The sequence below is a fragment of the Anabrus simplex genome, chromosome 6 (assembly GCF_040414725.1).
Source record: "Anabrus simplex isolate iqAnaSimp1 chromosome 6, ASM4041472v1, whole genome shotgun sequence".
NCBI lineage: Eukaryota > Metazoa > Arthropoda > Insecta > Orthoptera > Tettigoniidae > Anabrus > Anabrus simplex.
The window spans coordinates 286,012,187-286,033,840 of record NC_090270.1 but is presented as its reverse complement, the minus strand read 5'-3'; positions in this window follow the sequence as shown (position 1 = coordinate 286,033,840).

The window sequence follows — 21,654 nt, the reverse complement described above, 5'->3', positions numbered from 1 at the left end:
GTACTTCCGCTTGACAGAAATAGAGCAGACAGAGCTGTATGTCATTCAACAAAATTCGCTTCCGTGCAAAAGTGGGCTATGTGTTCACCTCGCGTGGGAACTAGGCTAATCAGCTGCGTTCTTGCTATGTGCTTACTTGAATGCTTTAGTATTTTATGAGACTGGGAACTGTTTAGTATATCAGTGTGAAAAGGAGTAATTACAAGGAGGAGTGAATGTGAACTTACAGATGCGTTGCACTTCTGTAGTTTCATGAGAGTACTTTTCAGTCATAATTATGCCTTCTAAACGACATCGAGTTGAAGTATTACAGGATAACAGCTTGTGTTCACTTGTACATGAAATGTTGGAGTTTAGCAACAAAGACGATGCCTTCAGTAACTTCCATTCAGATAGTGAAGATAATTCATTCTCTAGAGAAGGAGGCACAAGTGGTACTGGACAGCATTCTGGTGCTATCGCAGCGAATGGTTGCGGGTTCGAAAGTTATACCTCGGGTGACGACAGTGACAGTGACGATGGAGAGATACAGGCAGACTTAAACTGCAATGATATGCCAGGGCCTATTAGCTGGGCAGAAGATGGACAGAAAAGGAGTAGATTTCCAGCAAAATCCATTCCTGGAGTAAAAGGACAGTTCTTGGATGTAAAGACTCCAGAGGATATTTACGAACTGTTTGTGGACGATACTATCTGTCAGTATATTGCTGAGCAAACTAATATTTATGCTCAACAGAAAATTCGTGGGAAAATACTGGTGAACAAAATGAAATGGAGGAGTAGGGAAAAAGACTGGATTCCTACAAATAAGGATGAAATAAAACTTTTATTCAGACTTTTGCTTCTTCAAGGGATTATCCGCAAACCTATGATGGGGTATTATTTTCCTCGTAACAAGTTACAGGCCGTGCCCATATTTTACGAGATCATGGCGGAAAAGAGGTTTTTCCTCTCTTGAAATTTCTCCATTTTTCTGACAATGAGGCATACGATGTTCAGATATCTCCTAAAGTATAGGCCTACAAGGTAAAGCCAGTCTTCGATCAATTTGTGAAAATATCTCAACAGGCTTACATCCTGGATGACCAGCTATCCATAAACGAAAGCTTTCTTCTATGGAAAGGTCGCCTTGGTTGGAAGGTATACATTCCAAAGAAAAAGGTCCCAGTTCGGAATGAAATCTTACAAAATTTGCGAAGCGAAAATGGGTTACGTGTGGAATATGTTGTGGTACACTGGAAAATCAACAGAACTCAACAATGAAGTCTATGGCATTGGTCTATCACAGTCTTCCAAGCCGACGAGAATTGTGTGTACTCTGGCAGATAATCTACTGAAACAAGGATACCTGATAGGAATGGACAACTATTATAGCAGCCCTGGATTATTATATGACCTGCTAAATGACCTCGATACTGAGGCAGTGGGCACAGTAAGAACCAACCAGAAAGATCTCCTTAAGGAACTTAGGAGTAAAAAGCTGAAGAAAGGAGAGGTAACAGCTGCTTATTGAAAGAAACTCTTGGTTCTAAAATGGAAGGACAAGAGAGACATTTGCATGCTCAGTAGTATCCACGATGATGAAATGCAAACTGTCCCTATCGGAGGAAAGGACGAAACCAAAGAGAAACCTGTAGTTTGCATTGACCACAATGATTCTATGGGGGGAGTTGATCTTTCCGATCAGTACGTCATTACGTACTCCACAGCAAGGAAGCGGATGAAGAAATATTACCAGAAAATTTTCCGGCACCTTCTGGACCTCGTGGTATTCAGTTCATTCATCATTTTCTGACAACGTGGAGGAAAATTCACCTGCAGTTCAGAATTCACCTCGTCAATAAAATCCTAAAAAAGTACACAGGTTCAAGCCCCCGCTGAACCAATGCCTGTCCTTTCAGTTAGACCACTTCCTGATGTTCCCATGGAAAGATTCAGCAGTAGGTAATTTCCTGATGTGAATCCACCATCGAGAAAAAGGCAGTTTGGTGTGAAGAGGTGCATGGTGTGTCTAGCGAAAAGAGAGAGTTGTGAAACAATCTACAGGTGCAGTGACTGTGATGTCGCAGCTCTGTGTTTCCGTGCTTATCACATGCAAGATATGTAAAAACAGTGCATGAGATGCAAACTGTGTGAATAGTGTAAATAATATAATTAGTGAAATCAGCCCTGATGTGTAAATTCATTGCGATAAAGAAGTAATTATTGTGAGAAGATGATTAGAACCATGCTACCATTGTAAATACCTACTCTCAACTTATTACTGCAATTGCAAACCCTGCTTGAAATGCATTTTTCTCAACTGCAGCACTTATTTCAGAAATTGTAGATTAGTTAATTATAAAGTGTATTTGCAGTGTATATGCTTTTAATTTTCCTGAAATTATTATGAAAATAAAAATATTCCAAAAAAATTTATATTTGTAATATACAGAAGTTAGTACGAGACTTAGGTCATTTTTGCTCCAAAACTAAAACACCCGCAAATATTAACAAATAGACGAAAAATCACTTTCTGTATCAGAATTAGGATATACGTAGCATTTTATTATCAAGTATTTAAAAATTTGGAAGGTTTCTTGAATTTATTTGATTATTTTTCAAGTTACAAAAATTTGTCCCCACCAGAATGGAGTTACCATATCGCGCGCTCCCCAGTTAATGGGTTATGGCTGCATTATGATGCAGAATATCAAGACCATTCCAACGATACTAAAAACTCATATTTTTTATTTCTGCCTTTTTCCTTAGCACAGATTTTTTACTTTGCAGGTCGAACACCTGTCTGACAAGTCTACTAGGGTTAGCCATTTGTTGTCTGGGGCCAAGCCATTTGTTGTCTGGGGCCACTAGTGCTTAAAGCAATCATGTTCTTACTGTAAACTTGTCAACAGAAGAGGACTCTAGTAGGTCTATTGAGAGTAGGAAATCAGTGGCTATTTACAAACATCTGCCCCATCGGAACAAGTGTCTGATCGTCTAAGACACCTTCCACCTTTCTTTATGAGTAATGTAGTGTTTGAACCTTCTCAACCTCCAACACCATCACCTATTACATCGCCTCATTTTAGCAGTTTATCCAACCCCTTATCCATATTGCTTAAAGGCATATCCAAATTTCCAATTAATTCAACTAATGAGGTCATTTCATTTCTAAGATTCCTAGTCGAATTTCAAGACCATGCCTTGGTATTTGCTCTCTCTCACTCTCAAATACTTCAAATAATTTAGCCTTATTCTGTAGGCATCCTCTTAGACAAAATAGTAACAGCAATAGCTGATCGATCTTCGACAGAAGATTTCTATGCCCATCTTCAGGCTAATTTTTTTCCTGCTAGAGCTATGTCATCTCTAACACAGAAGTACTACTTCAGAGTACAGAGGTTGGACCAGAACCTTGCTGACTTTATTCAAGATATAAAATTTTACTCTAGGGTATTCGATCTCCATTTTCCAGAAGATCAAATTGTGCAAACCATAGTAGAAGGAATCTCTCCGCCTTATAGATCGTACTTATGTTTTGCATCTTAACCCCAAACGTTCTTGGAATTCGAGGCTATGGCCATATCAACCAAAAGGGTGAGGTACGCCAACACTTGAAGGGTCACCAGAGAGCCCCCTCCGTCATCTAACAGTTCTCGGCCACCTCCCCTCCGAACATTCCCCACATGCAAGTGTTTTGCATGTGGATCGACTGAACACCATAGAAACAAATGCCCCTTGGTAAAATCTAGTGGAACTAGGAACAGACCTGGTCTGTCCAAAGGTTGTTTCAAGTGCGGGTTTTTTCCCATCTAGCCAAGAATTGCACTTCACTTAACAGCACACCCTCCTGTTCTACTTCTGGTGCTGCCTCCACTAACATGGGCAATAGGAAGTGACTAGTGTCATCGGCTGAGTCACAATATTCATCTTCCCAAGGCTCAGCCCCTGTTAAATTAGGCAACGGATCATTTATGGAAAAATCCTCCTCTAATTTGTCATTTGAAGGCCCTAGGGAATGCCTTAAAATTGCTTTTGAGACCCCAGGATTCATGCCATTTCTGAAAATTGGAGTGAATAAAGAACCCATCATGACGTTGGTAGATTCAGAGATCGTTAGCTCCATTATTTCTGAGGACTGGTACCTTAAATTGAAAGCTTGCTGTAAATTTCCAGACTATTGTTTGTCTTCTATGAAATGTGTTTTGGCAAACTCATCACCATTAGAAATTTTAGGTTTCATTTTTGCTAAAGTTTGAATCTCAAAATTTACTTGGAAAATTAAGTTATTTGTGGCTAAACAATTGCTTTGCCCTGGAATATTGTGGGCAGATTCCACATCCCGTTCCAGTCTTATGCTCGATCTTCAGAGCAAGTCGCGCATCTTCAAGTTTGCTAGTAACATTAATACTCCTCTTTAGAAACGTAATTCTGTGTCATTTTCACCTATTTTGCCTACCCAAAGTGAGATGTCATTAGATCTTAGACATTTACCTGAGGACCAAGGTGAAAGTATTAAAAGGCTGTGTCAGTCTTTTTCTGACGTATTTTCAGAAACCCTTGACATCACTGACCTTATTGAGTACAAGGTTGAGCTAACTGACTCTATCCCAGTTAGGTTTCCTCCTTATAGACTATCTCTACCTAAAATGAAGGCTCTTAAAGAAATCATTGATCAGATGTTAAGAGATGTTATTATATTACCTTCAATGTCGGAATATTCCTCGCCCATTTTTCTCGTACTGAAACCCCAAGGTGGTTTCAGGCCTGTCATTGATTACAGGGCGTTGAACCGTAAGGTCGTACTACAATCGATGCCCCTTCCTGATCTTCATTCTTGCTTTTCAAGGCTAAGTTCTTTACCATCTTAGATCTTAACCCTCTACTGCATACTGTTGCCTTTAGGCAACACATAACTTTTCACCTGTACAAATGGATAAATATTGTAGACAGAGGTAGTTTTACGGCACACCTTCAACTGTACAATCAATTAAACACATATCCCAGTGATGCCTTGTTTTTTTCTTACATAACATAAGTCAAAACAGCCCTACAACCAAAGGTACTCCTTCCACCCCGTCAACATCCACGCAAACCAACCACCGTTTATTTTACGTAGGCCCTCCCCATCACATTACCACAGGCTTCAGGAGTACCTCTGGCTCAACCTCAAAGACATTACCGACCTACGGTTCTGCAAGTTGTACTTGCGCCTTGCAGTACGTACCCATGGCCAGTAGGTAGTAATGTTCGGTCTTTGAATGTTAAAAGCTTAGCGCAAAATCGTGAAAAATCGTATATATATTCCACATCACATCACATATGAGAGTTAAGCTATTAGCCCCAGTTAAGAATTGCTGGTACATCTAATACACTGAACGTATGTTGGACATTAAAGCTTGAAATTTTCTTCACCAAACGAAAACGAAAAAAATTCATGCAGTAGAGGGTTAACCAGGCATACAATCAGATACCTCTGGCAGAATAATCCAAACATCTAACATTTGTATATGTCCCAGGACAAGAAGAGAAACCTCACTGATTTTGGTAGAAACTGACATAGCTCTGCAATCTTAAGTCCAGTATTCTCTCAAAAATTCCTCTTAGTATCAAACAAACTGTTATTGGCCTCCAGTTTCTGATGTCTGTTTCACTGCCACCTATGTGGATCAATATGGTTCTAGCCGTATGAACATAGCTTGTTAACGACATATGAGTAAAAATCAGTGCTAAGATTGATGAAACCTTTTTACTTTTAACTGCTCTCGTTAGTACTCAATCAGGACCTGGCGATGTATCCATCTTCATGGACTTCATTGCTAGTATAACATCTCCTTAGCTGACTGAAGGGTCATAATGATCATTTGTCAATTGTTCACTGATGCTAGTAATATGCTCATTATAAACTTTCTGGAAGTTGGTGTTTTTCTACAAAAAAATTGCCAAAAATGCATTATGTAATTTGTCTTGTATTATTTTACACTGTTTATTAGACCCATTTTGTAAAAGAGTATGTACAATTTTCCATCTCCGGTTATAGAAATCAAATTGAGCTTTCTGGTACGTATATTTTTCACGCCATTTTTCCTCCAAAGCCTTTTGGAGGATTTGGAATGTTTGTAATATCTGTTGTTTTTCAAAATTAGTCCTGCGTTTTGAGCTTGGTAAAACTTTGTAGTTGATTGTTTAGGCCCCAGTTAAAAAATATGATAGATTGTGCTAGAAATCTGTAAATACTTCTACCTTCTGACCAAATAGTCCATTTCAAGATTCTCCATAAATGTATTCTGCCATTTCTTCAATTCAATGTTATGAGTAGTAACTTGGTTGATGTCACTTTGAATCTTAACCTTTTCACTGCCGAGTTTTGATGACCAGCCGAGCCCTGTGGGCTGGTTTTTTTTTTAAACCCTTTCCACTCTAATTATTTGTAAGTCCTGATTTCTCCCAACTCGTATTTATTTCTGTCAGCATTCTTCATATTTTAAAATCTGGTATTAAGGACTGTTTGTAACAATATATACAGGAAGGAACTACAAAATTAATGAATGTATGGTATTTACATGACACAAAATCATATTTTTCACTTTCTTAACAGTGTGTCTTTCTTCTTGCTGATGGGAGTGTACTAGCAAAACACAGGAAATGCCATCTATTCCTACCAAGTCCGATACATGCACGTCCACGCCGTGGCCTCTGGGCAATGGGTACATTCTTTAAGGTACACGGCTAAGTCATGTAAGGGCAGAAAGCGAGTTCCCGACACTTAAATGGGGACCTATCAGCTAAGGGAGACAACCCTAACAGAAAACATCGGTCCTCCAGGATTGCTGGGGGTTGGAGCAAGGCTAACAACCTCGCTCCGGAAAACCAACTGTTGCGAAGCCCCAGAATATGCCTCGGAATGGTGGATTTAATAGACGACGAGCTAAGCTAAAGGCAATGGACTATCCAAAGTGGAGGTGGTGGAAGATCCGGAATTGGAGAGTAGCTGCACGAGATCGACAAGTTTGGCGGAGAGCAACTGGGGAGGCCATGACCCGAAAACGGGCCGTCGCGCCATAGGAGGAGGAGGAACAGTGTGTCTTTAGTGTGTGGAAGCATTCAAAGCAAATGCCTGGATGGAGCCCTGTTTGCTTATCCAACCAGTATTCACTAAAGTAATCCTGCATCTCTGCCTTACTGTTCATCCCCTTGTTGATAATTACACCAATAATTGCCTTCAGCTCTTCTAAAGTCACAGCTTTCCAAGAAAACCAGATCTCTTCTGAAGTGGAGTATTTTGCTGTATTTTCATTTCGGCAAATTTGTTTGTCTCATGGACAATAGAGGTTATCAACTTATCCCTAAAAAGTAGCTAACGGTACTCTAGTTTTATTTTAGGTCTATTGCCACAGCTCAAGAATCCATTGACTAATCTGTAAGGAAATTTGGCTAATCCTGCATCACCCGTTCTCCACGATCTGCAAGGTATGTTTGAAGTCAGCACTGTATGACTGGGACCGGGACGAGTCACAATACTATCGCCTCCTCCATGATTTCTTGTGACGCTGATATCAATATCGTCATTTGAATCACTAATGGATATATCACTTTCATCGCCAGATTCAAAATTTTCATCACTTTCATGGTCACTATCATCAAAATCAGCCAAAAGAGACGCAAGAATCTCAGCTTCTGTCAGACTGTGCGCTGCCATGTTGCTTCAGGCAACTGCTTTCCACTGTCAACAAAATGGAGCAATTTTGCCAGCAAAGAGAAATTAAACGCACCTATTTGGTTTCTTTCAGTTTCCAGAAGGGACCAGCACTTACGAAACGAAGTACAAAAGCACTGGCATTCCAGGTAACTTAGCAATGAGCGGTGAAACATTGTGTCGACTCAGGGTCGACACATGAGCTATAACGCTTTCAGACGGCTGTTGACCTCAGGTCGACACACAAGCGGAAAGGGTTAAAGGATACTATTAATGGAATGCATATCATCCCCTTAGCCCTACAGACTAATACGGTGTCGGGGATGAAGTGAGATTATATTTTACACCTTATTTTTATGACCGGATGCCCTTCCTGACACAAACCTCAGTTGAGTAGATAATGAATATGAAATGAATGATGGTGAATGAAACTGGGTAAGGAAGTGGAAGGAATCGGCTGTGGTTTATGAATAGGAACTCTCCTGACATTTGCTTGGGAGTGCAAAAGGGAAACCACAAAAAAAACCACCCTCCAGACAGCTGACTGTGAGGTTCGAACCCACTTGCCTGCTGAGTGCAGAGCTTGGCTCCATAGACGTAGCCTGTTAATACGTGTGGCTACTCTGCTCGGTGATGTTATTACTGAAATATAATATAATATTGTTGATCCAAGAACTGGTATTATCAAAAACATTTACATTTGGGGAAAAAATAACTTATCTGAGGAAGAGGTGACAATTCTGCATGAGACTCATCATTACTACTTTGTCTCACACATTCTTGTAGTTCAGTATCGCCACTTAGATATTCTCCATCTTCATTATCAAATTATAGCTCTCCAGAATCACTATTTATGAGGAAACATTCAAATTCTTCGTCAACAAGATGCCATGATGGCTACACGTTAGCGGGAAGGATGTTCTACTCCAACAAAGCTGAAATAACACCAGATCGCTTTCAAAACACGTAAAATGGAGTGGTATATCTGCAGTACAGAACTCCTTTGACCATTTCCATGGAATCTCAAAGCATGACACTATATCACGTTCATTTGTGAGATCAGTGAAGTACACACTGGCGGATGTGGCATGGCATTCAATAACGTATATATATGGGTTTGGCAGTAAATGGGTTAATTGCCAAATCATCGTTAGCTTCATTATCATCATTTAATGGTATAGCTGGAAGGGAGGGATTGTTAGCTGTCACATGGAGGGCAACATTCTCCCTATGCTGAGATGGGTGAGCCTTACTAATGTGGATGTTAATTGATTAGAATTGTTTACCATAAATAGGAAATGAAGTAGTTGGTTTTTTTTTTTTTTTTTTTTCACTTTGAGCTGGTGTTACATCTTGGGATGTAACAGAAATACATATTGTCGCTCAAGAACTCTGAAGTGGCACACTATCTTTGATGCAAATATAGCTTTCCATAGTTACGCCTAAATAACATCAAAGACTATTTAGAACAGTGGGAGGATGATATCTGTTTGACTCACACTAAAGTTGCAACAGTTACTCCTTCTATAAATCCACCAAATATTACATAATAAAGAGTATGCATCGCATCAGCTGTTTTTAACAGAAACTTATGGTAAAATATTCAAATACCTCCTTCGGCAAACATATAGACAAATTTAACCTCCCTGGCAACCAACACATTCAAAAGAATACTCACTAACTCAAACAAAATATATATATATAATTTCTGCACTGATCTCATCTTGATTATTATTTCCATTCTAGCTGCTACTGAAGAAAAAATGCAAAAGAATGGCAGTAATACTTGTGGACCAATACACAGTTCAAAGTTCTAATGCATTAACAGCACAAGTACGGTATGGTCTTTCACCCGAGTGAGTTAGCAGATGTGTTTCCACCGTTTAGAGTGAAACGTATGTGTTTTAAATTACTGTTTCTAGAGATGTATATGTGTTTGAAAGATTTCCTTAATGTTTCTGACATAGTGCCAGCCCACTTCAAATCCAGTATTGCACTGTGTTAGTATAAGTAATGTCCCATAAGCCCGGATCTGTGTCTTGAATCACAAAATCCCTTACAGTTTCATATTTGGGTATTTCCTTTTGTAAAATGTCTTCAACTGGAGGAATAGGTAATGGTGCAATTGATATGTCAGCTGAAACTGGATGATCAGGTGCAGGAGTGATTGTAGAATTGGTCAATGTGGATTGTCTAGTTAAAGGAGCAGAACTAAGATAACTTAGGAAGTTTGGTAGTTTTCTCTTTCTCCTCTACAGCTTGTTTTCTCTTATACACTTCACTCAAAATATTTAATTTAATTTCTGCTAACTGGCTGACAGGAATATCGCTAACATGTAATAAATCACAGTTTCTTCTTCCTCACTTCTTCTAAGCCTTCACCACACAAACAAAATTATTGGACCACAAACAGCAGATACTCTGCATCTGATAATGGAAATTTACGCAGGTCTGCATTGTTGTCCCCAAGCGTTAATTGCATTACAACATTCCTCTTCCGGGAGCTGCCCATCATCCTCATACATCAAGGTGGCCCTACCTTTGAAATGTGCTGTTGGAGGAGAATGATGAGAATCCAGTAGAGTGCCAAGAGATATAATCGGAGATATAAATCAGCTGAAAGTGAAAGTAAGGTTGAGTTCCATAGGAAAACAACAAATTATCACATTCTTTGATCACACCTTCATAAGAGGTAGCCAGGAAGAAGAGGTCTTTTAGGGCACAGGGTATGGCTGAAGGCTCACAAAGCCATGGGGGAGCTTCAAAAGCTCATCGCCATAAGAACTATCTGTGTCGATGCAACATAAAGCAGATCGTAAAAAAAAAAAAAAAAAAAAAAAAAAAAGAAGAAAAAAGTGCTTTAAAACAATATGTGGATATGTAGCTGATGCTTCTCTCCCTCAGTGTGCAAGAATGGTTAAGGCCAGATTTGTGGCACAAAATAATGGCTACCATTAATAATCAGTCCATACTTTCATGATAACTAGTCCTTTCCACCCTAAAATATTTTCTTTGAAGTTCATTGTACATAATTTTAAGCCTAGATTTCAGAAAAAATAGAAATTTTTTTTTCCTTGGCCATTCTCATGAAAAACCACCCACACGATCGTGCTAGTTAGGGTTTATTTGACCACATTTCTTTACTGAATGACACATGTTGAGCATATGGGATTCTGTAATTGGATGATTTTATTTACAGTGAATCAAATATATGAAGTAATATAGGTTATAAAACATCAATATAGGACTTATATAAACAGAACATTCTTTGAAAAGTAGTCTTCAGTTCAATGCCGATTGGGGACTCGTTTGAGGTGTAGGTAAATGATTAGTTGTAGGGGAATTATTAGCAGTAGAATTGTTATCTCCTGTGTGTTCTTCCCCTTCACCAATATTGCCACCGTGATAAGAATTATCAGAATCATTGCCTACGCTTGAAGATATAGGTTCAGGTACCCACTCATCATCATCACCGTCTTCACTGAATAAGTCCTCATAATCAGATGCATCGGTTAACCTCACTATTTCTTCATCTGATATCCCTAAAATTCATATAAATACATGTATTTTGTATTCATGTAAGTATACTAATGATTAATTAGAGAAATCTTCCCAGAATAATAATGATCATTTTAGAGGTTAGAAACACACCTATAACTCAAATTAAACCTTAACCCACAACATCGTGCTAGTTACAGATTGACAGTTTATTATAACAGCCAGGTTCAGAAAGTAGCATTGTTAAGGATTGTTAAGGTAAATGATTAGTTGTAGGGGAATTATTAGCAGTAGAATCGTTATCTCCTGTGTGTTCTTCCCCTTCACCAATATTGCCACCGTGATAAGAATTATCAGAATCATTGCCTACGCTTGAAGATATAGGTTCAGGTACCCACTCATCATCATCACCGTCTTCACTGAATAAGTCCTCATAATCAGATGCATCGGTTAACCTCACTATTTCTTCATCTGATATCCCTAAAATTCATATAAATACATGTATTTTGTATTCATGTAAGTATACTAATGATTAATTAGAGAAATCTTCCCAGAATACTAATGATCATTTTAGAGGTTAGAAACACACCTATAACTCAAATTAAACCCTAACCCACAACATCGTGCTAGTTACAGATTGACAGTTTATTATAACAGCCAGGTTCAGAAAGTAGCAATGTTAAGGATATGTATATCTTCTATGGTGATTCTAGGATGTTTTAAAATGATTCACAACGAAATCATTATGTAAAAGATAATAAAAGGGACAACTCACCTCGAGGCCGCATGGTATGTTTTGTTTACAAAATTTTAAACATATATGCTGCCTCCTTGTGCCCGACTATCGAAATAAAAACAACTGCAATACGAAGTGTGGAACCCGCACGATCATTGCAGCCCAGTGTGATGCAGGGAAACGGGCTACTTTTCTTTAAATAAAATAAAAACCCAACCCGCACGATCATATGGTCCAGGGTGGAAAGGGCTAGAAATGGATCATCAACAAGAAGAATAAAAATTACTTCCAAGAGTTTGAATGTTATGTCAGGCCATTTTATTCTCAACTATAACACATTAACTCACTGGACAAAAATGAGTCACCCTAGTGCGCACACACATATGGATTGTTAAGCCTGAATGGATGGCGCACCGAACAAGTCCCGTGCTGAACCGCATGCGCACTGGCTCTACACGAGCATAAGGTAGTAGCGATCAATGAGACGTTGATGTTTCAAGCGGACAGTGTACATCAACATTGATAGATGTAAGGATGTGATAGAATGGCAAAAAGGAGCAATCGTATTTGGCCATACCCATGGCCATACAGTGCGTAAAAAGTTGCTGGATTTGTTGCTGTTTCACAGAAAACTGTACAACGTGTCTACAAGCAGTGGTGTAGAACATGTGGTCATGAAACGTAATGTCAGAATTGTGTTCGGAAAAAGATCGTCACTGAGAGAGACCGGAGATACTTTTCATGGTGTGTGAATCAAAATCGCTTCCAGACCCAACAGGAATTATTGCAGTCAGTGAATGAAAGTCCATCCCAACCTGTTAGTGAGATTGCAACAGGAAGTGCATGCAATGAACATTTGGAGTCGTCACCTCGCAAGAGGCCACTGCTCATTCAGACATATAAGCTGTGTGTCTTCAATGGGCTAAAAATCATCTAATATGGACAGTACCGTAGCTGACTGGCGAAACATCATGTGGTCAGATGAATCATGTTTTTTCCTGTATTCCAATGATGCACGTTGTCGAGTACACCGAAGGCCAAATGAAGCATTTCATCCTGGATATTTGCAAGGCCAAATTCAAGCTACAGGTGGGTCTGTGATGTTTGGGGGTGTTTTTCATATCATAGATTGGGCATGCTCACTGAGGTGACCACCAGCATGAATCAGCATGTTTATTTAAACATTCTGGATGATCAGGTGTTGGCTTTCAGTCAACATCTGTATGATGAGTATGCTATTGATACCCTGATTTTTCAAGATGACAACAGCAAAGTTCATTGGGCTGGATGTATACGTGACTGGTTTTATAAACACTCCCCTACTCTAGCCACCCTACCCCTCGCCAGGAAAATCACCTGACTTGAACCCCATTGAAAATCTGTGGGACATGTTGGAACAGCGGGTAAAAGGCCGATATCAGCATCCCCACAATTTGTTCGAATTGTGCGATCAAATGCTCAGCGAGTGGCTTAACCTGGATGCAAAGTACCTGCTCCACCTTGGGGACTCGCTTCTTCATCAAATCCAGGCGATTATCAAGTCCAGAGGCAGAGTTACACGGTATTAAATATGCTTGATGATTTCTCCAGGGTGACTAATTTCTTGTCCAGTGAGCTCAGTATTTGTATGTTATGAGGTTTCCCTTTATAAAGTATAGTTTATTACCTTATATTGAACATGGAAAAATTTTGGGTTTCCTCGACCAATTACATCAGATCTGTTGCATTTAATTGTGACTGAAAGTAGATCTCTGTATTCAATAATTGGTGGGGAAGCAAACTGAGTGTATTCTAGAAGAGAAACAGCAGAGAAGTAAAATTAGATTCATTTACAGTTCACTTTAATAATAATAATAATAATAATAATAATAATAATAATAATAATAATAATAATAATAATAATAATAATAATAACAACAACAACAACAACATTTGCTACATTACAAAACACAAGACAAAATATAAAAGAATCCAAAGTAACATAAGAATTGTTTTAATTTAGCAAAATTGATGATGATGATGATGATAACGACGTCAACAATGTTTGTCATTTAAAGGGGCCTAAGATCTAGGTCATTGGTTAAAGAAGCTAGCTAGACCTGATGCAGACCACATGTACTGTAAGTGGGAAAATGAAAAGAAAATGATTCAGTTGATACCTGCATTTGTGCGGTAAACAAGAGTGTGTTGCATAGCCTGATTAGATATATCACTTTTTTTTAACAGTTTGACGACTCAACTAACCAAACTTCATCAGTACTACAATTGGATCATGTTTATCAAATGATATTACAATCATCAGAACCATAGAAAACATATAATCACTGAAGTGTGTTCAACAATTAACCATGGCAATACCCTGATACACGATATGTGCATGATAGTAGTATAGAGAACAAAACCAATCTCTATACTGCTTAGGGAGGTAAATTTGCTCCTGAACCAGGGAATAAAACATACAATTTGAGTTTTGTATAGTTCCTGTACTCAAGAGAATGTTTCTCTAATCCAAAATATTCACCCTTTTATCAAACAACAAAGCTTAGACTAGTATTTTACAATGATATGACATTTCTTTCATACCAGGGAGTAACAGTATTATGTCTGGTTATATCGGGTCATCATAGTACAAGTTACGGATTTAATTTTCAACAGTTAGTAGAAGAAAAAGATTATTAAAAAATTAAAATATAATTTTAATAACAATTAATAACAATAACAATTTAATAACAATTAATAATATCTCTGTTTTTAAAACTTCAAACTTATGCGCTGAAATACAGCTACTTTTGACTTGGGTATACTCTTTATCTCTGGCATGAAAAATTTATATAGACAGTTAAATGTAATCAAAAGTAAAGAACAGCTGAAATTGGTTTATACATAAGTTAATCTAATATGCACCGTAATTCTAAATTAAGTGTATGTTTTTACGAGTCCCAGTAAAAATCCATTCTTTTATGTATAATATTTCACTGTCTGGCCAGTCAATCTGCTACAGTAATGAGTAGACCATACAGCTAACACCTCAACACAGTATTAGGGGTTGTAAATAACCTAGTCCCCTAAGGCGACCAATGACTTCAGACAGATGAGTTTCCTCAGGTGATGGTCCCTTCTCAGTGTCGGAAATGACAATGGAATCCTTCGAGTAGTGTCTGCCCCCCCAGGTTAGAGACAGCTGGAAAAGGTGTCTGTACTCCATGTTAGGAGCAGCCTGATTACCTGCTGGCAGTAGCTCTAAAATGCCTTTGGGAGTGGCGACCCCATCATAATAACAGCCTAAAGTGAAAATGGCACTTGCAAATTAGCCTTGGAAAAGGGTAGGGCATTCCCGGAAGCAACACACAGTTTTTATACTGGGAAACTGTGAGAAGTATGCGACCAGCAGAGAGCATTATTTAGGTGGCAATAATCAACCTCTTGTCACTGACTGGAAAGTCAGAAGAGGTGTTTGATTTCATGAAGATGGAAAATATTGCTATGATGGGATTGAGTGAGGTTAAGTGGAAAGGTAAAGGAAAGAAGAAGTTAAGGAACAGATACACTCTCTACTGGAGTGGAGAATATAAGGCAAAGAATGGAGTGGGATAATATTACTAAGATCTTACATGAATATGTAAAGTGGACTGTATAAGGGACAGAATAATAAAAATACACTTAAGGATGTAGAATGGAGTAAAGGATTTCATCCAAGAGTATGCACCACAGACTGGATTAAAGAAGATGATATGGATAAATTCCTGGAGACACCGGAGAGAAAAATAAAAGGTATGGAAGTGACCATAATGAGAGTCTTTAATGTAATGGTGGGATGCAATAGAAAAGGAATGGAAGAAGTAATTGGATGGTTTGAATATGGAAAGAGGAATGAAGAGGAAGAGATGTTAATGGATTTTTGCGTGAGAAATGGGTTAAATGTGGGCAATAAGTGGTAGTGGTGGTGGTTACTGTTTTAAGAGGAAGTACAACTAGGCAACCATCCTCTATCAACACTAATCAGAGAGGAAAAACTGGGAGGGGTATGACACTTAGAAAAATGAAGATATCAACCAAAGAAAGACAAGGGTCATGAAGGGCATAAAAATGAAAGACTCCCTAAGAGTCTCACTAAGAGCCCTATTTTTATTCCATTATATTTACATGTTGTGCACATTGTTCATTTCAAGATCTCTAGATGCCTTTAGTGCCTTTTAATGTAATTTTGTAGGTTTGTATATTTGTTTTAGTTATTTGATGTGATTGTACAGATTTGCATTATGGCTGATGATGGCCAGCCAAGGCTGAAACTAATTCCTCAACTGAAAAATAAAATGTAAACAAAACATAATATAGTACTGAAAAGGTGGACAATTCCTGAAATTATTTTTGTTATTATTGTGCTTCAGGAGTCACCAAGTGGAGTTCATCAAAGAAACTGTGTGGGGAATGACTGTACGACTACATGGTATGTTTGATAGTCTGCATTTCAAAACTACAATCACATCAAACAGATGTCTATCCAACCCCATTGATGTAGGGCTGCACCAGTTCAAGCAGTACCACACCAAATTCTGTTCGATCTTGACCATACCGTCAGAGATAAATTGAAACCGGATAGCCTTTTGGTAGGGTCATATGAGGTCATGAGGTGATGAGTCTAACCATTTGTTTCTCCAGGCATTTTGGAGGTTGAACTGAGTGGTTGTAAGATCCATAGCTATTTCGCATGCTGGTTTTTGGGATTTAAACCTGGTTGTAGAGAGCTGTTTGACGTCATGATGAATAGGAAGAGCATCATTCTTCTTAATCCTATACCATAGGCAGGAAAGGACTTGCTGTCTCCTGATGTGAGGAGGCTAATATTACAAAATACAGGTAGCCATTGTGAGGGAGTGCAATGTAGGGAGAGTACCACAGATGAACCGCTTTGTCTGACAGAGTTGAATATCAATCAGTCGGCAATGGTTAGTGTTATTAGCTGCCGTCCTCGGGGGCCAGGGTTCGATTCCCGGTACTGCCAGAAATTTAAGAATGGCAGGAGGGCTGGTATGTGGTTCAAATGGTACATGCAGCTCACCTCCAATGGGGGTGTGCCTGAAAAGAGCTGCACCACCTCGGGATGAGGACACGAGTTTACTTACTTAGTCGGCAATGGAAGCTGATCAACCACACACCTGAACAGTATTCAGCTGCATAATATATGACAGCCAAAGCGGTAGTTCCACGTTTGTTGGCGTCAGCACCCCATGATGTTCGAGCTAACGTAATACTGAGTAGGTTGTTACGATTTCAGTTTTGTTGCAGTTTTTTCAATATGTTGGTAAGTTAGTGCTCTGTCCATTGTCATACCTAAGTAAATAGGACAGCTGTTGTACTTTAGATATTGATTCCTGAATTTCACTCTAGGATGGTAGTTTGCTTGTAGGTTGCTAAAATAAAGTGCGACTACCTCAGATTTGGAGGGACTTACATCCATCTTCTGAAGTTCTTCATTCATTGTGTCCTCTGTGGATTAAAGGTGGTGTTCTAGACTGTAAAATTTATATCATCTGCGTAGATGAATTTTTGGGATATAGTTTCAGGCAGATGATGGAGATACAAGTTATTTAACATAAGGGATAAAACTGATCCCTGTGGTAGACAAGTAGCTGGCCCCGCGGTGTAGGGGTAGCATGCCTGCCTCTTACCCGGAGCCCGAGGTTCGATTCCTGGCCAGGTCAGGGATTTTTATCAGGACCTGAGGACTGGTTCGAGGTCCACTCACCCTACGTGATTAGAATCGAGGAGCTATCTGACGGTGAGATAGCGGCCCCGGTCTAGGAAGCCAAGAATAACGGCCGAGAGGATTCATCGTGCTGACCACACGAAACTTCGTAACCTACAGGCCTTCGGGCTGAGCAGCAGTCGCTTGCTAGGCTTGGGCCCTTCAAGGGCTGTAGTGCCATGGGGCTTGGTTTGGTAGACAAGTATTGAGTATGTGGAACCTGTTCAAACATTTTCAGCGTGAACTTGGAACACCCTGTTACTCAACATATTGCCAATAAGAGTGACTATTTTAAACCGACCGACCAACCGACTAACCGACCAACCAACCTGATCTACATTTAGGACAGTCACCCAGGTGATAGATTCCTTATCTGTTGTTTTCCTAGCCTTGTCTTAAATGATTTCAAAGAAATTGGATATTTATTGAACATCTCCCTTGGTAAGTTGTTCCAATCCCTAACTCCCCTTCCTATAAACAAATATTTGCCCCAATTTGTCCTCTTGAATTCCAAATTTATCTTCATATTGTGATCTTTCCTAATTTTAAAGGCACCACTCAAACTTATTCGTCTACTAATGTCATTCCACGCCATCGCTCCACTGACAGCTCGGAACATACCAGTCTCATAAGGCTTCAGATTTCTTCTACCAGAATAGCTCAATTTGAAAGAAAATTCTACAAGTTAATGCTTTTTAAATGTTCTGATATGAATTTAGTACCAATCCTTTTCTGAGGCCAGAATTTCGATCTCCCTAGTCAACACACTGAAACTACCAGATTCCAACAATGCTTGCAACGTATTTCAAGTAAGATCATTCATATTTAACTTTGCAGAAAGATTGTTTGCAAGAAGTGTTGAACTACCTCATTAAATATGTGTATTTTTGGTCACCAGTGTTTTCTCAACAGTTCAAAAGGAACTTCCGTTTTAAATACGGACAGCAACAATGGACATTGATTCTATACGAGATGTTATGGCAGGCTTGTCATATTTCAAGTTATATTTCATTTTTTAACTGAAGACAACAAAAGTTTTTGCAAGAAATGAGGTCATTTTGTGTAAATAATGTATTTATTTTTTATATCTTTTGTGTTTCTCAAAAAGTCCTTAAAAATGCATTGGATTCTTCCATTTTTTTCAGTTTCTGAATTTTGAGTTTTGTAATCTACCACGTGATTTTATGGCTGACGAAGTCTCAAATAGAGACAAAACATGTCCCTAAATATATTTAATATGTTTTTTAATTAAAGAGTTCACTTGTAAAGTGATGTGTATAGCTTGGGTGGTCCAAAACCTAACACTGTTTCTTAGTCTTAACTGTATCAATACGGATCTATACAATGAAGTTCATAAATTGTACATACCACTAGCCCAAACTTTGCAACATTTTTGTAACACTACTCTTTTGTCGGAAATCACCCAGAGCATATCGAGCTGCTTTTCTTTGGATTTTTCCCAGTTCTTGAAAGAAACTGTCTTTATGAGTTTGAGAGAATACCATTGCTGCCAAAAGATCCAGAAAGGCAGAAATACTTTTGAGTTTATTCTCAAGACCAGTTACTTGATACAAAGTTCTTGATACAAAGGACTTGTTCATAGCAGGCTTGTTTTGGGCAGAAACTAGCTTTTTCAACAGGAATCAGGTGCTCAGTTATAGGAGCAATTCTATTCAGTAAAAGCCTTTCAAGTAATTTGAAGGTGGCATTAGATACCTTTGGGATAGCCTTGGGTCCTTTCCTGGTTTTAATAATACAATAGTTTTGGTCTTCTTGAAAGATGAAGGCAAATATCCTGAATGCAAAATGGGGTTGAAGATGGTAGCAAGCTATCATTTTATTGCTGAACCACATTCCTTGAGAAAATGTGAGTACATACCATTGAATCCTGCTACTTTTCCAGTCTGTAGAGCATCTAAACTATTTTGTATCTCTTCTAAAGAGAATGATCATGAATAAAATAAGTGTGGATTCAAGTAACTTGCCACCATTATAGTCATTTTTGTCATATCCCCAGAAAGTATGGTGGCTGTTGAAATTTCTAAGTATTACACTATCTTCTTCAGGTACTAGTGCAACAGGTTCAGTCTAATAGACTGTTGGAGGTTTATAGATGTTCATGATGGTAACATTCTGTATCTTGATGGAAGATGAAAGGACATTTTGGCACATGCCAGATGGCAATACTGTATTGTCTTCAATGTCAGGCAATACTGTATTGTCTTCAGTGTCATTCTTAATATATATGGCAATACCATATTGAGGATGATTCACTTCAGTCGCTATTCTGTATCCAGGAATTTGCCCCCTATTAAGTAGCTGAAAACAGTTTTCAGTATGTGTTTCTTATAGTGGCAATACATCTATCGAATGATCCATGAATAATTTGGAAAAATACTCACACTTAGCTCTACCAATGCCCTCAATCTTAAGTTGACAGATCTTCACCTGAGGGCCCAGAGTTCAAGTATTAATTTCTGAATCCTTAGAAGGAGGATTCTTCTTGTCAGTTTCACTATCATGGTCGTGAGGCCCCATGGGGCAGTACAGCAGCATTTTATCATTGTTGCATTCTTAGCACCACCAAGAGGAAATATGTAGGTTCATTTAAGGTTTCACCAACAGACATAAAGCAATGTTCATCCCCCAGGAGATCTGTAAAGTGGAATCATTAAAAATGAATGTTACCGAAGAACAGCAGAGAAAGAGATGAGTACAAAAGGAAGAATTATATGCAGCCAGTATTAGGAAGAAGGGTAGACTTCAAGGGACTGCATATGTGACATCCAAAGGGAAATATGTTGAGAGAGTAAAATAAACTGGTAACCTATGTAAATGTAAGAAACAGTGTTTTGAACATTTTATAGCTGAGCAGAAAGTTGAAATATGCACCTTTATAGAAATTTCAAAAGTCTTACAAGATTAGACCATGCCAGAAATGAAGATGTCTGAAGGCGATTGGGAGTGGCACCTGTTCCAGAGAAGATGCGAGAAGCATGACTCAGATGATATGGTCATGTCATCCAAAGCCCTGCAAACTCGATGATACATACAGCCCTCCAATTTGATCCAGGAGGTTCTCTAACCCAAGGTCGTTCCAAGAAGCGATGGTTCGACTGCATCAAAGAAGACATGCATCTTGTAGGGATCACTGAAGCTGACGCCCTTCACCGCAGGAAGTGGAGGATGGTATGTTTAAAAGCGGACCCTGCACCAATGCGTGACTAAAAAGAAATAGAAACTTCAAAAGTAGGGATGAACAAGATATCTACTTACAAGGACTTACGGAAAACTGTGTTGTTAAACAAAGATGCCCATATAGAGAAGATTCTATGAAATGGTCGGCAACTTTTAGATATTACATGAAAGCAGCTGATGGCATTCGAAGACAAGTTTGCAAACATGCTTTCTTGAATCAGTCTTTATGGAGTGATACAGACACAAGGAAGAAGACAGCTCACTAATGGCTAAAGGAGACATTTCAACAGACGAAAGAAAATGTCACACCACCTGAAGTCAGTCTGTTGATAAAGGAACATGTTGAATCATTTCCACTAAGAGAAGTTCATTATTATGGCAGATAGTTGATATTTACATACTCAACTGAATGTCAAGGTTATGTATGACCTATTCAAAGAGGGTACCCTGAGTCTCAAGTAAAATATTTTTAGAATAAAGTTTTCAAAGAGAACTTCAGTCTCCAGTTTGGCAGACCTCACATTGACACATGTGCCACATGTGAGGAATTAAAGATGAAAATGAAGGAGAAAATGCCATATGGTCTGCAAAAGCAGAACTTAATATGCATCAGAACAGAACCAAGAAATTATATTTAAAAACAAGAGAAATAAAAAAAATGTAGCCAGGAAAATGAGAATGTAAGTTTTAATGGGTATAGCATTTGACTTCATGCAAGTTAGTTATACAAGAAATAGAAGTCCAGGGAGTTTTATTTTCAGCAGTTGGGAGCGAATATCTATTATTAATTTAAGAGAC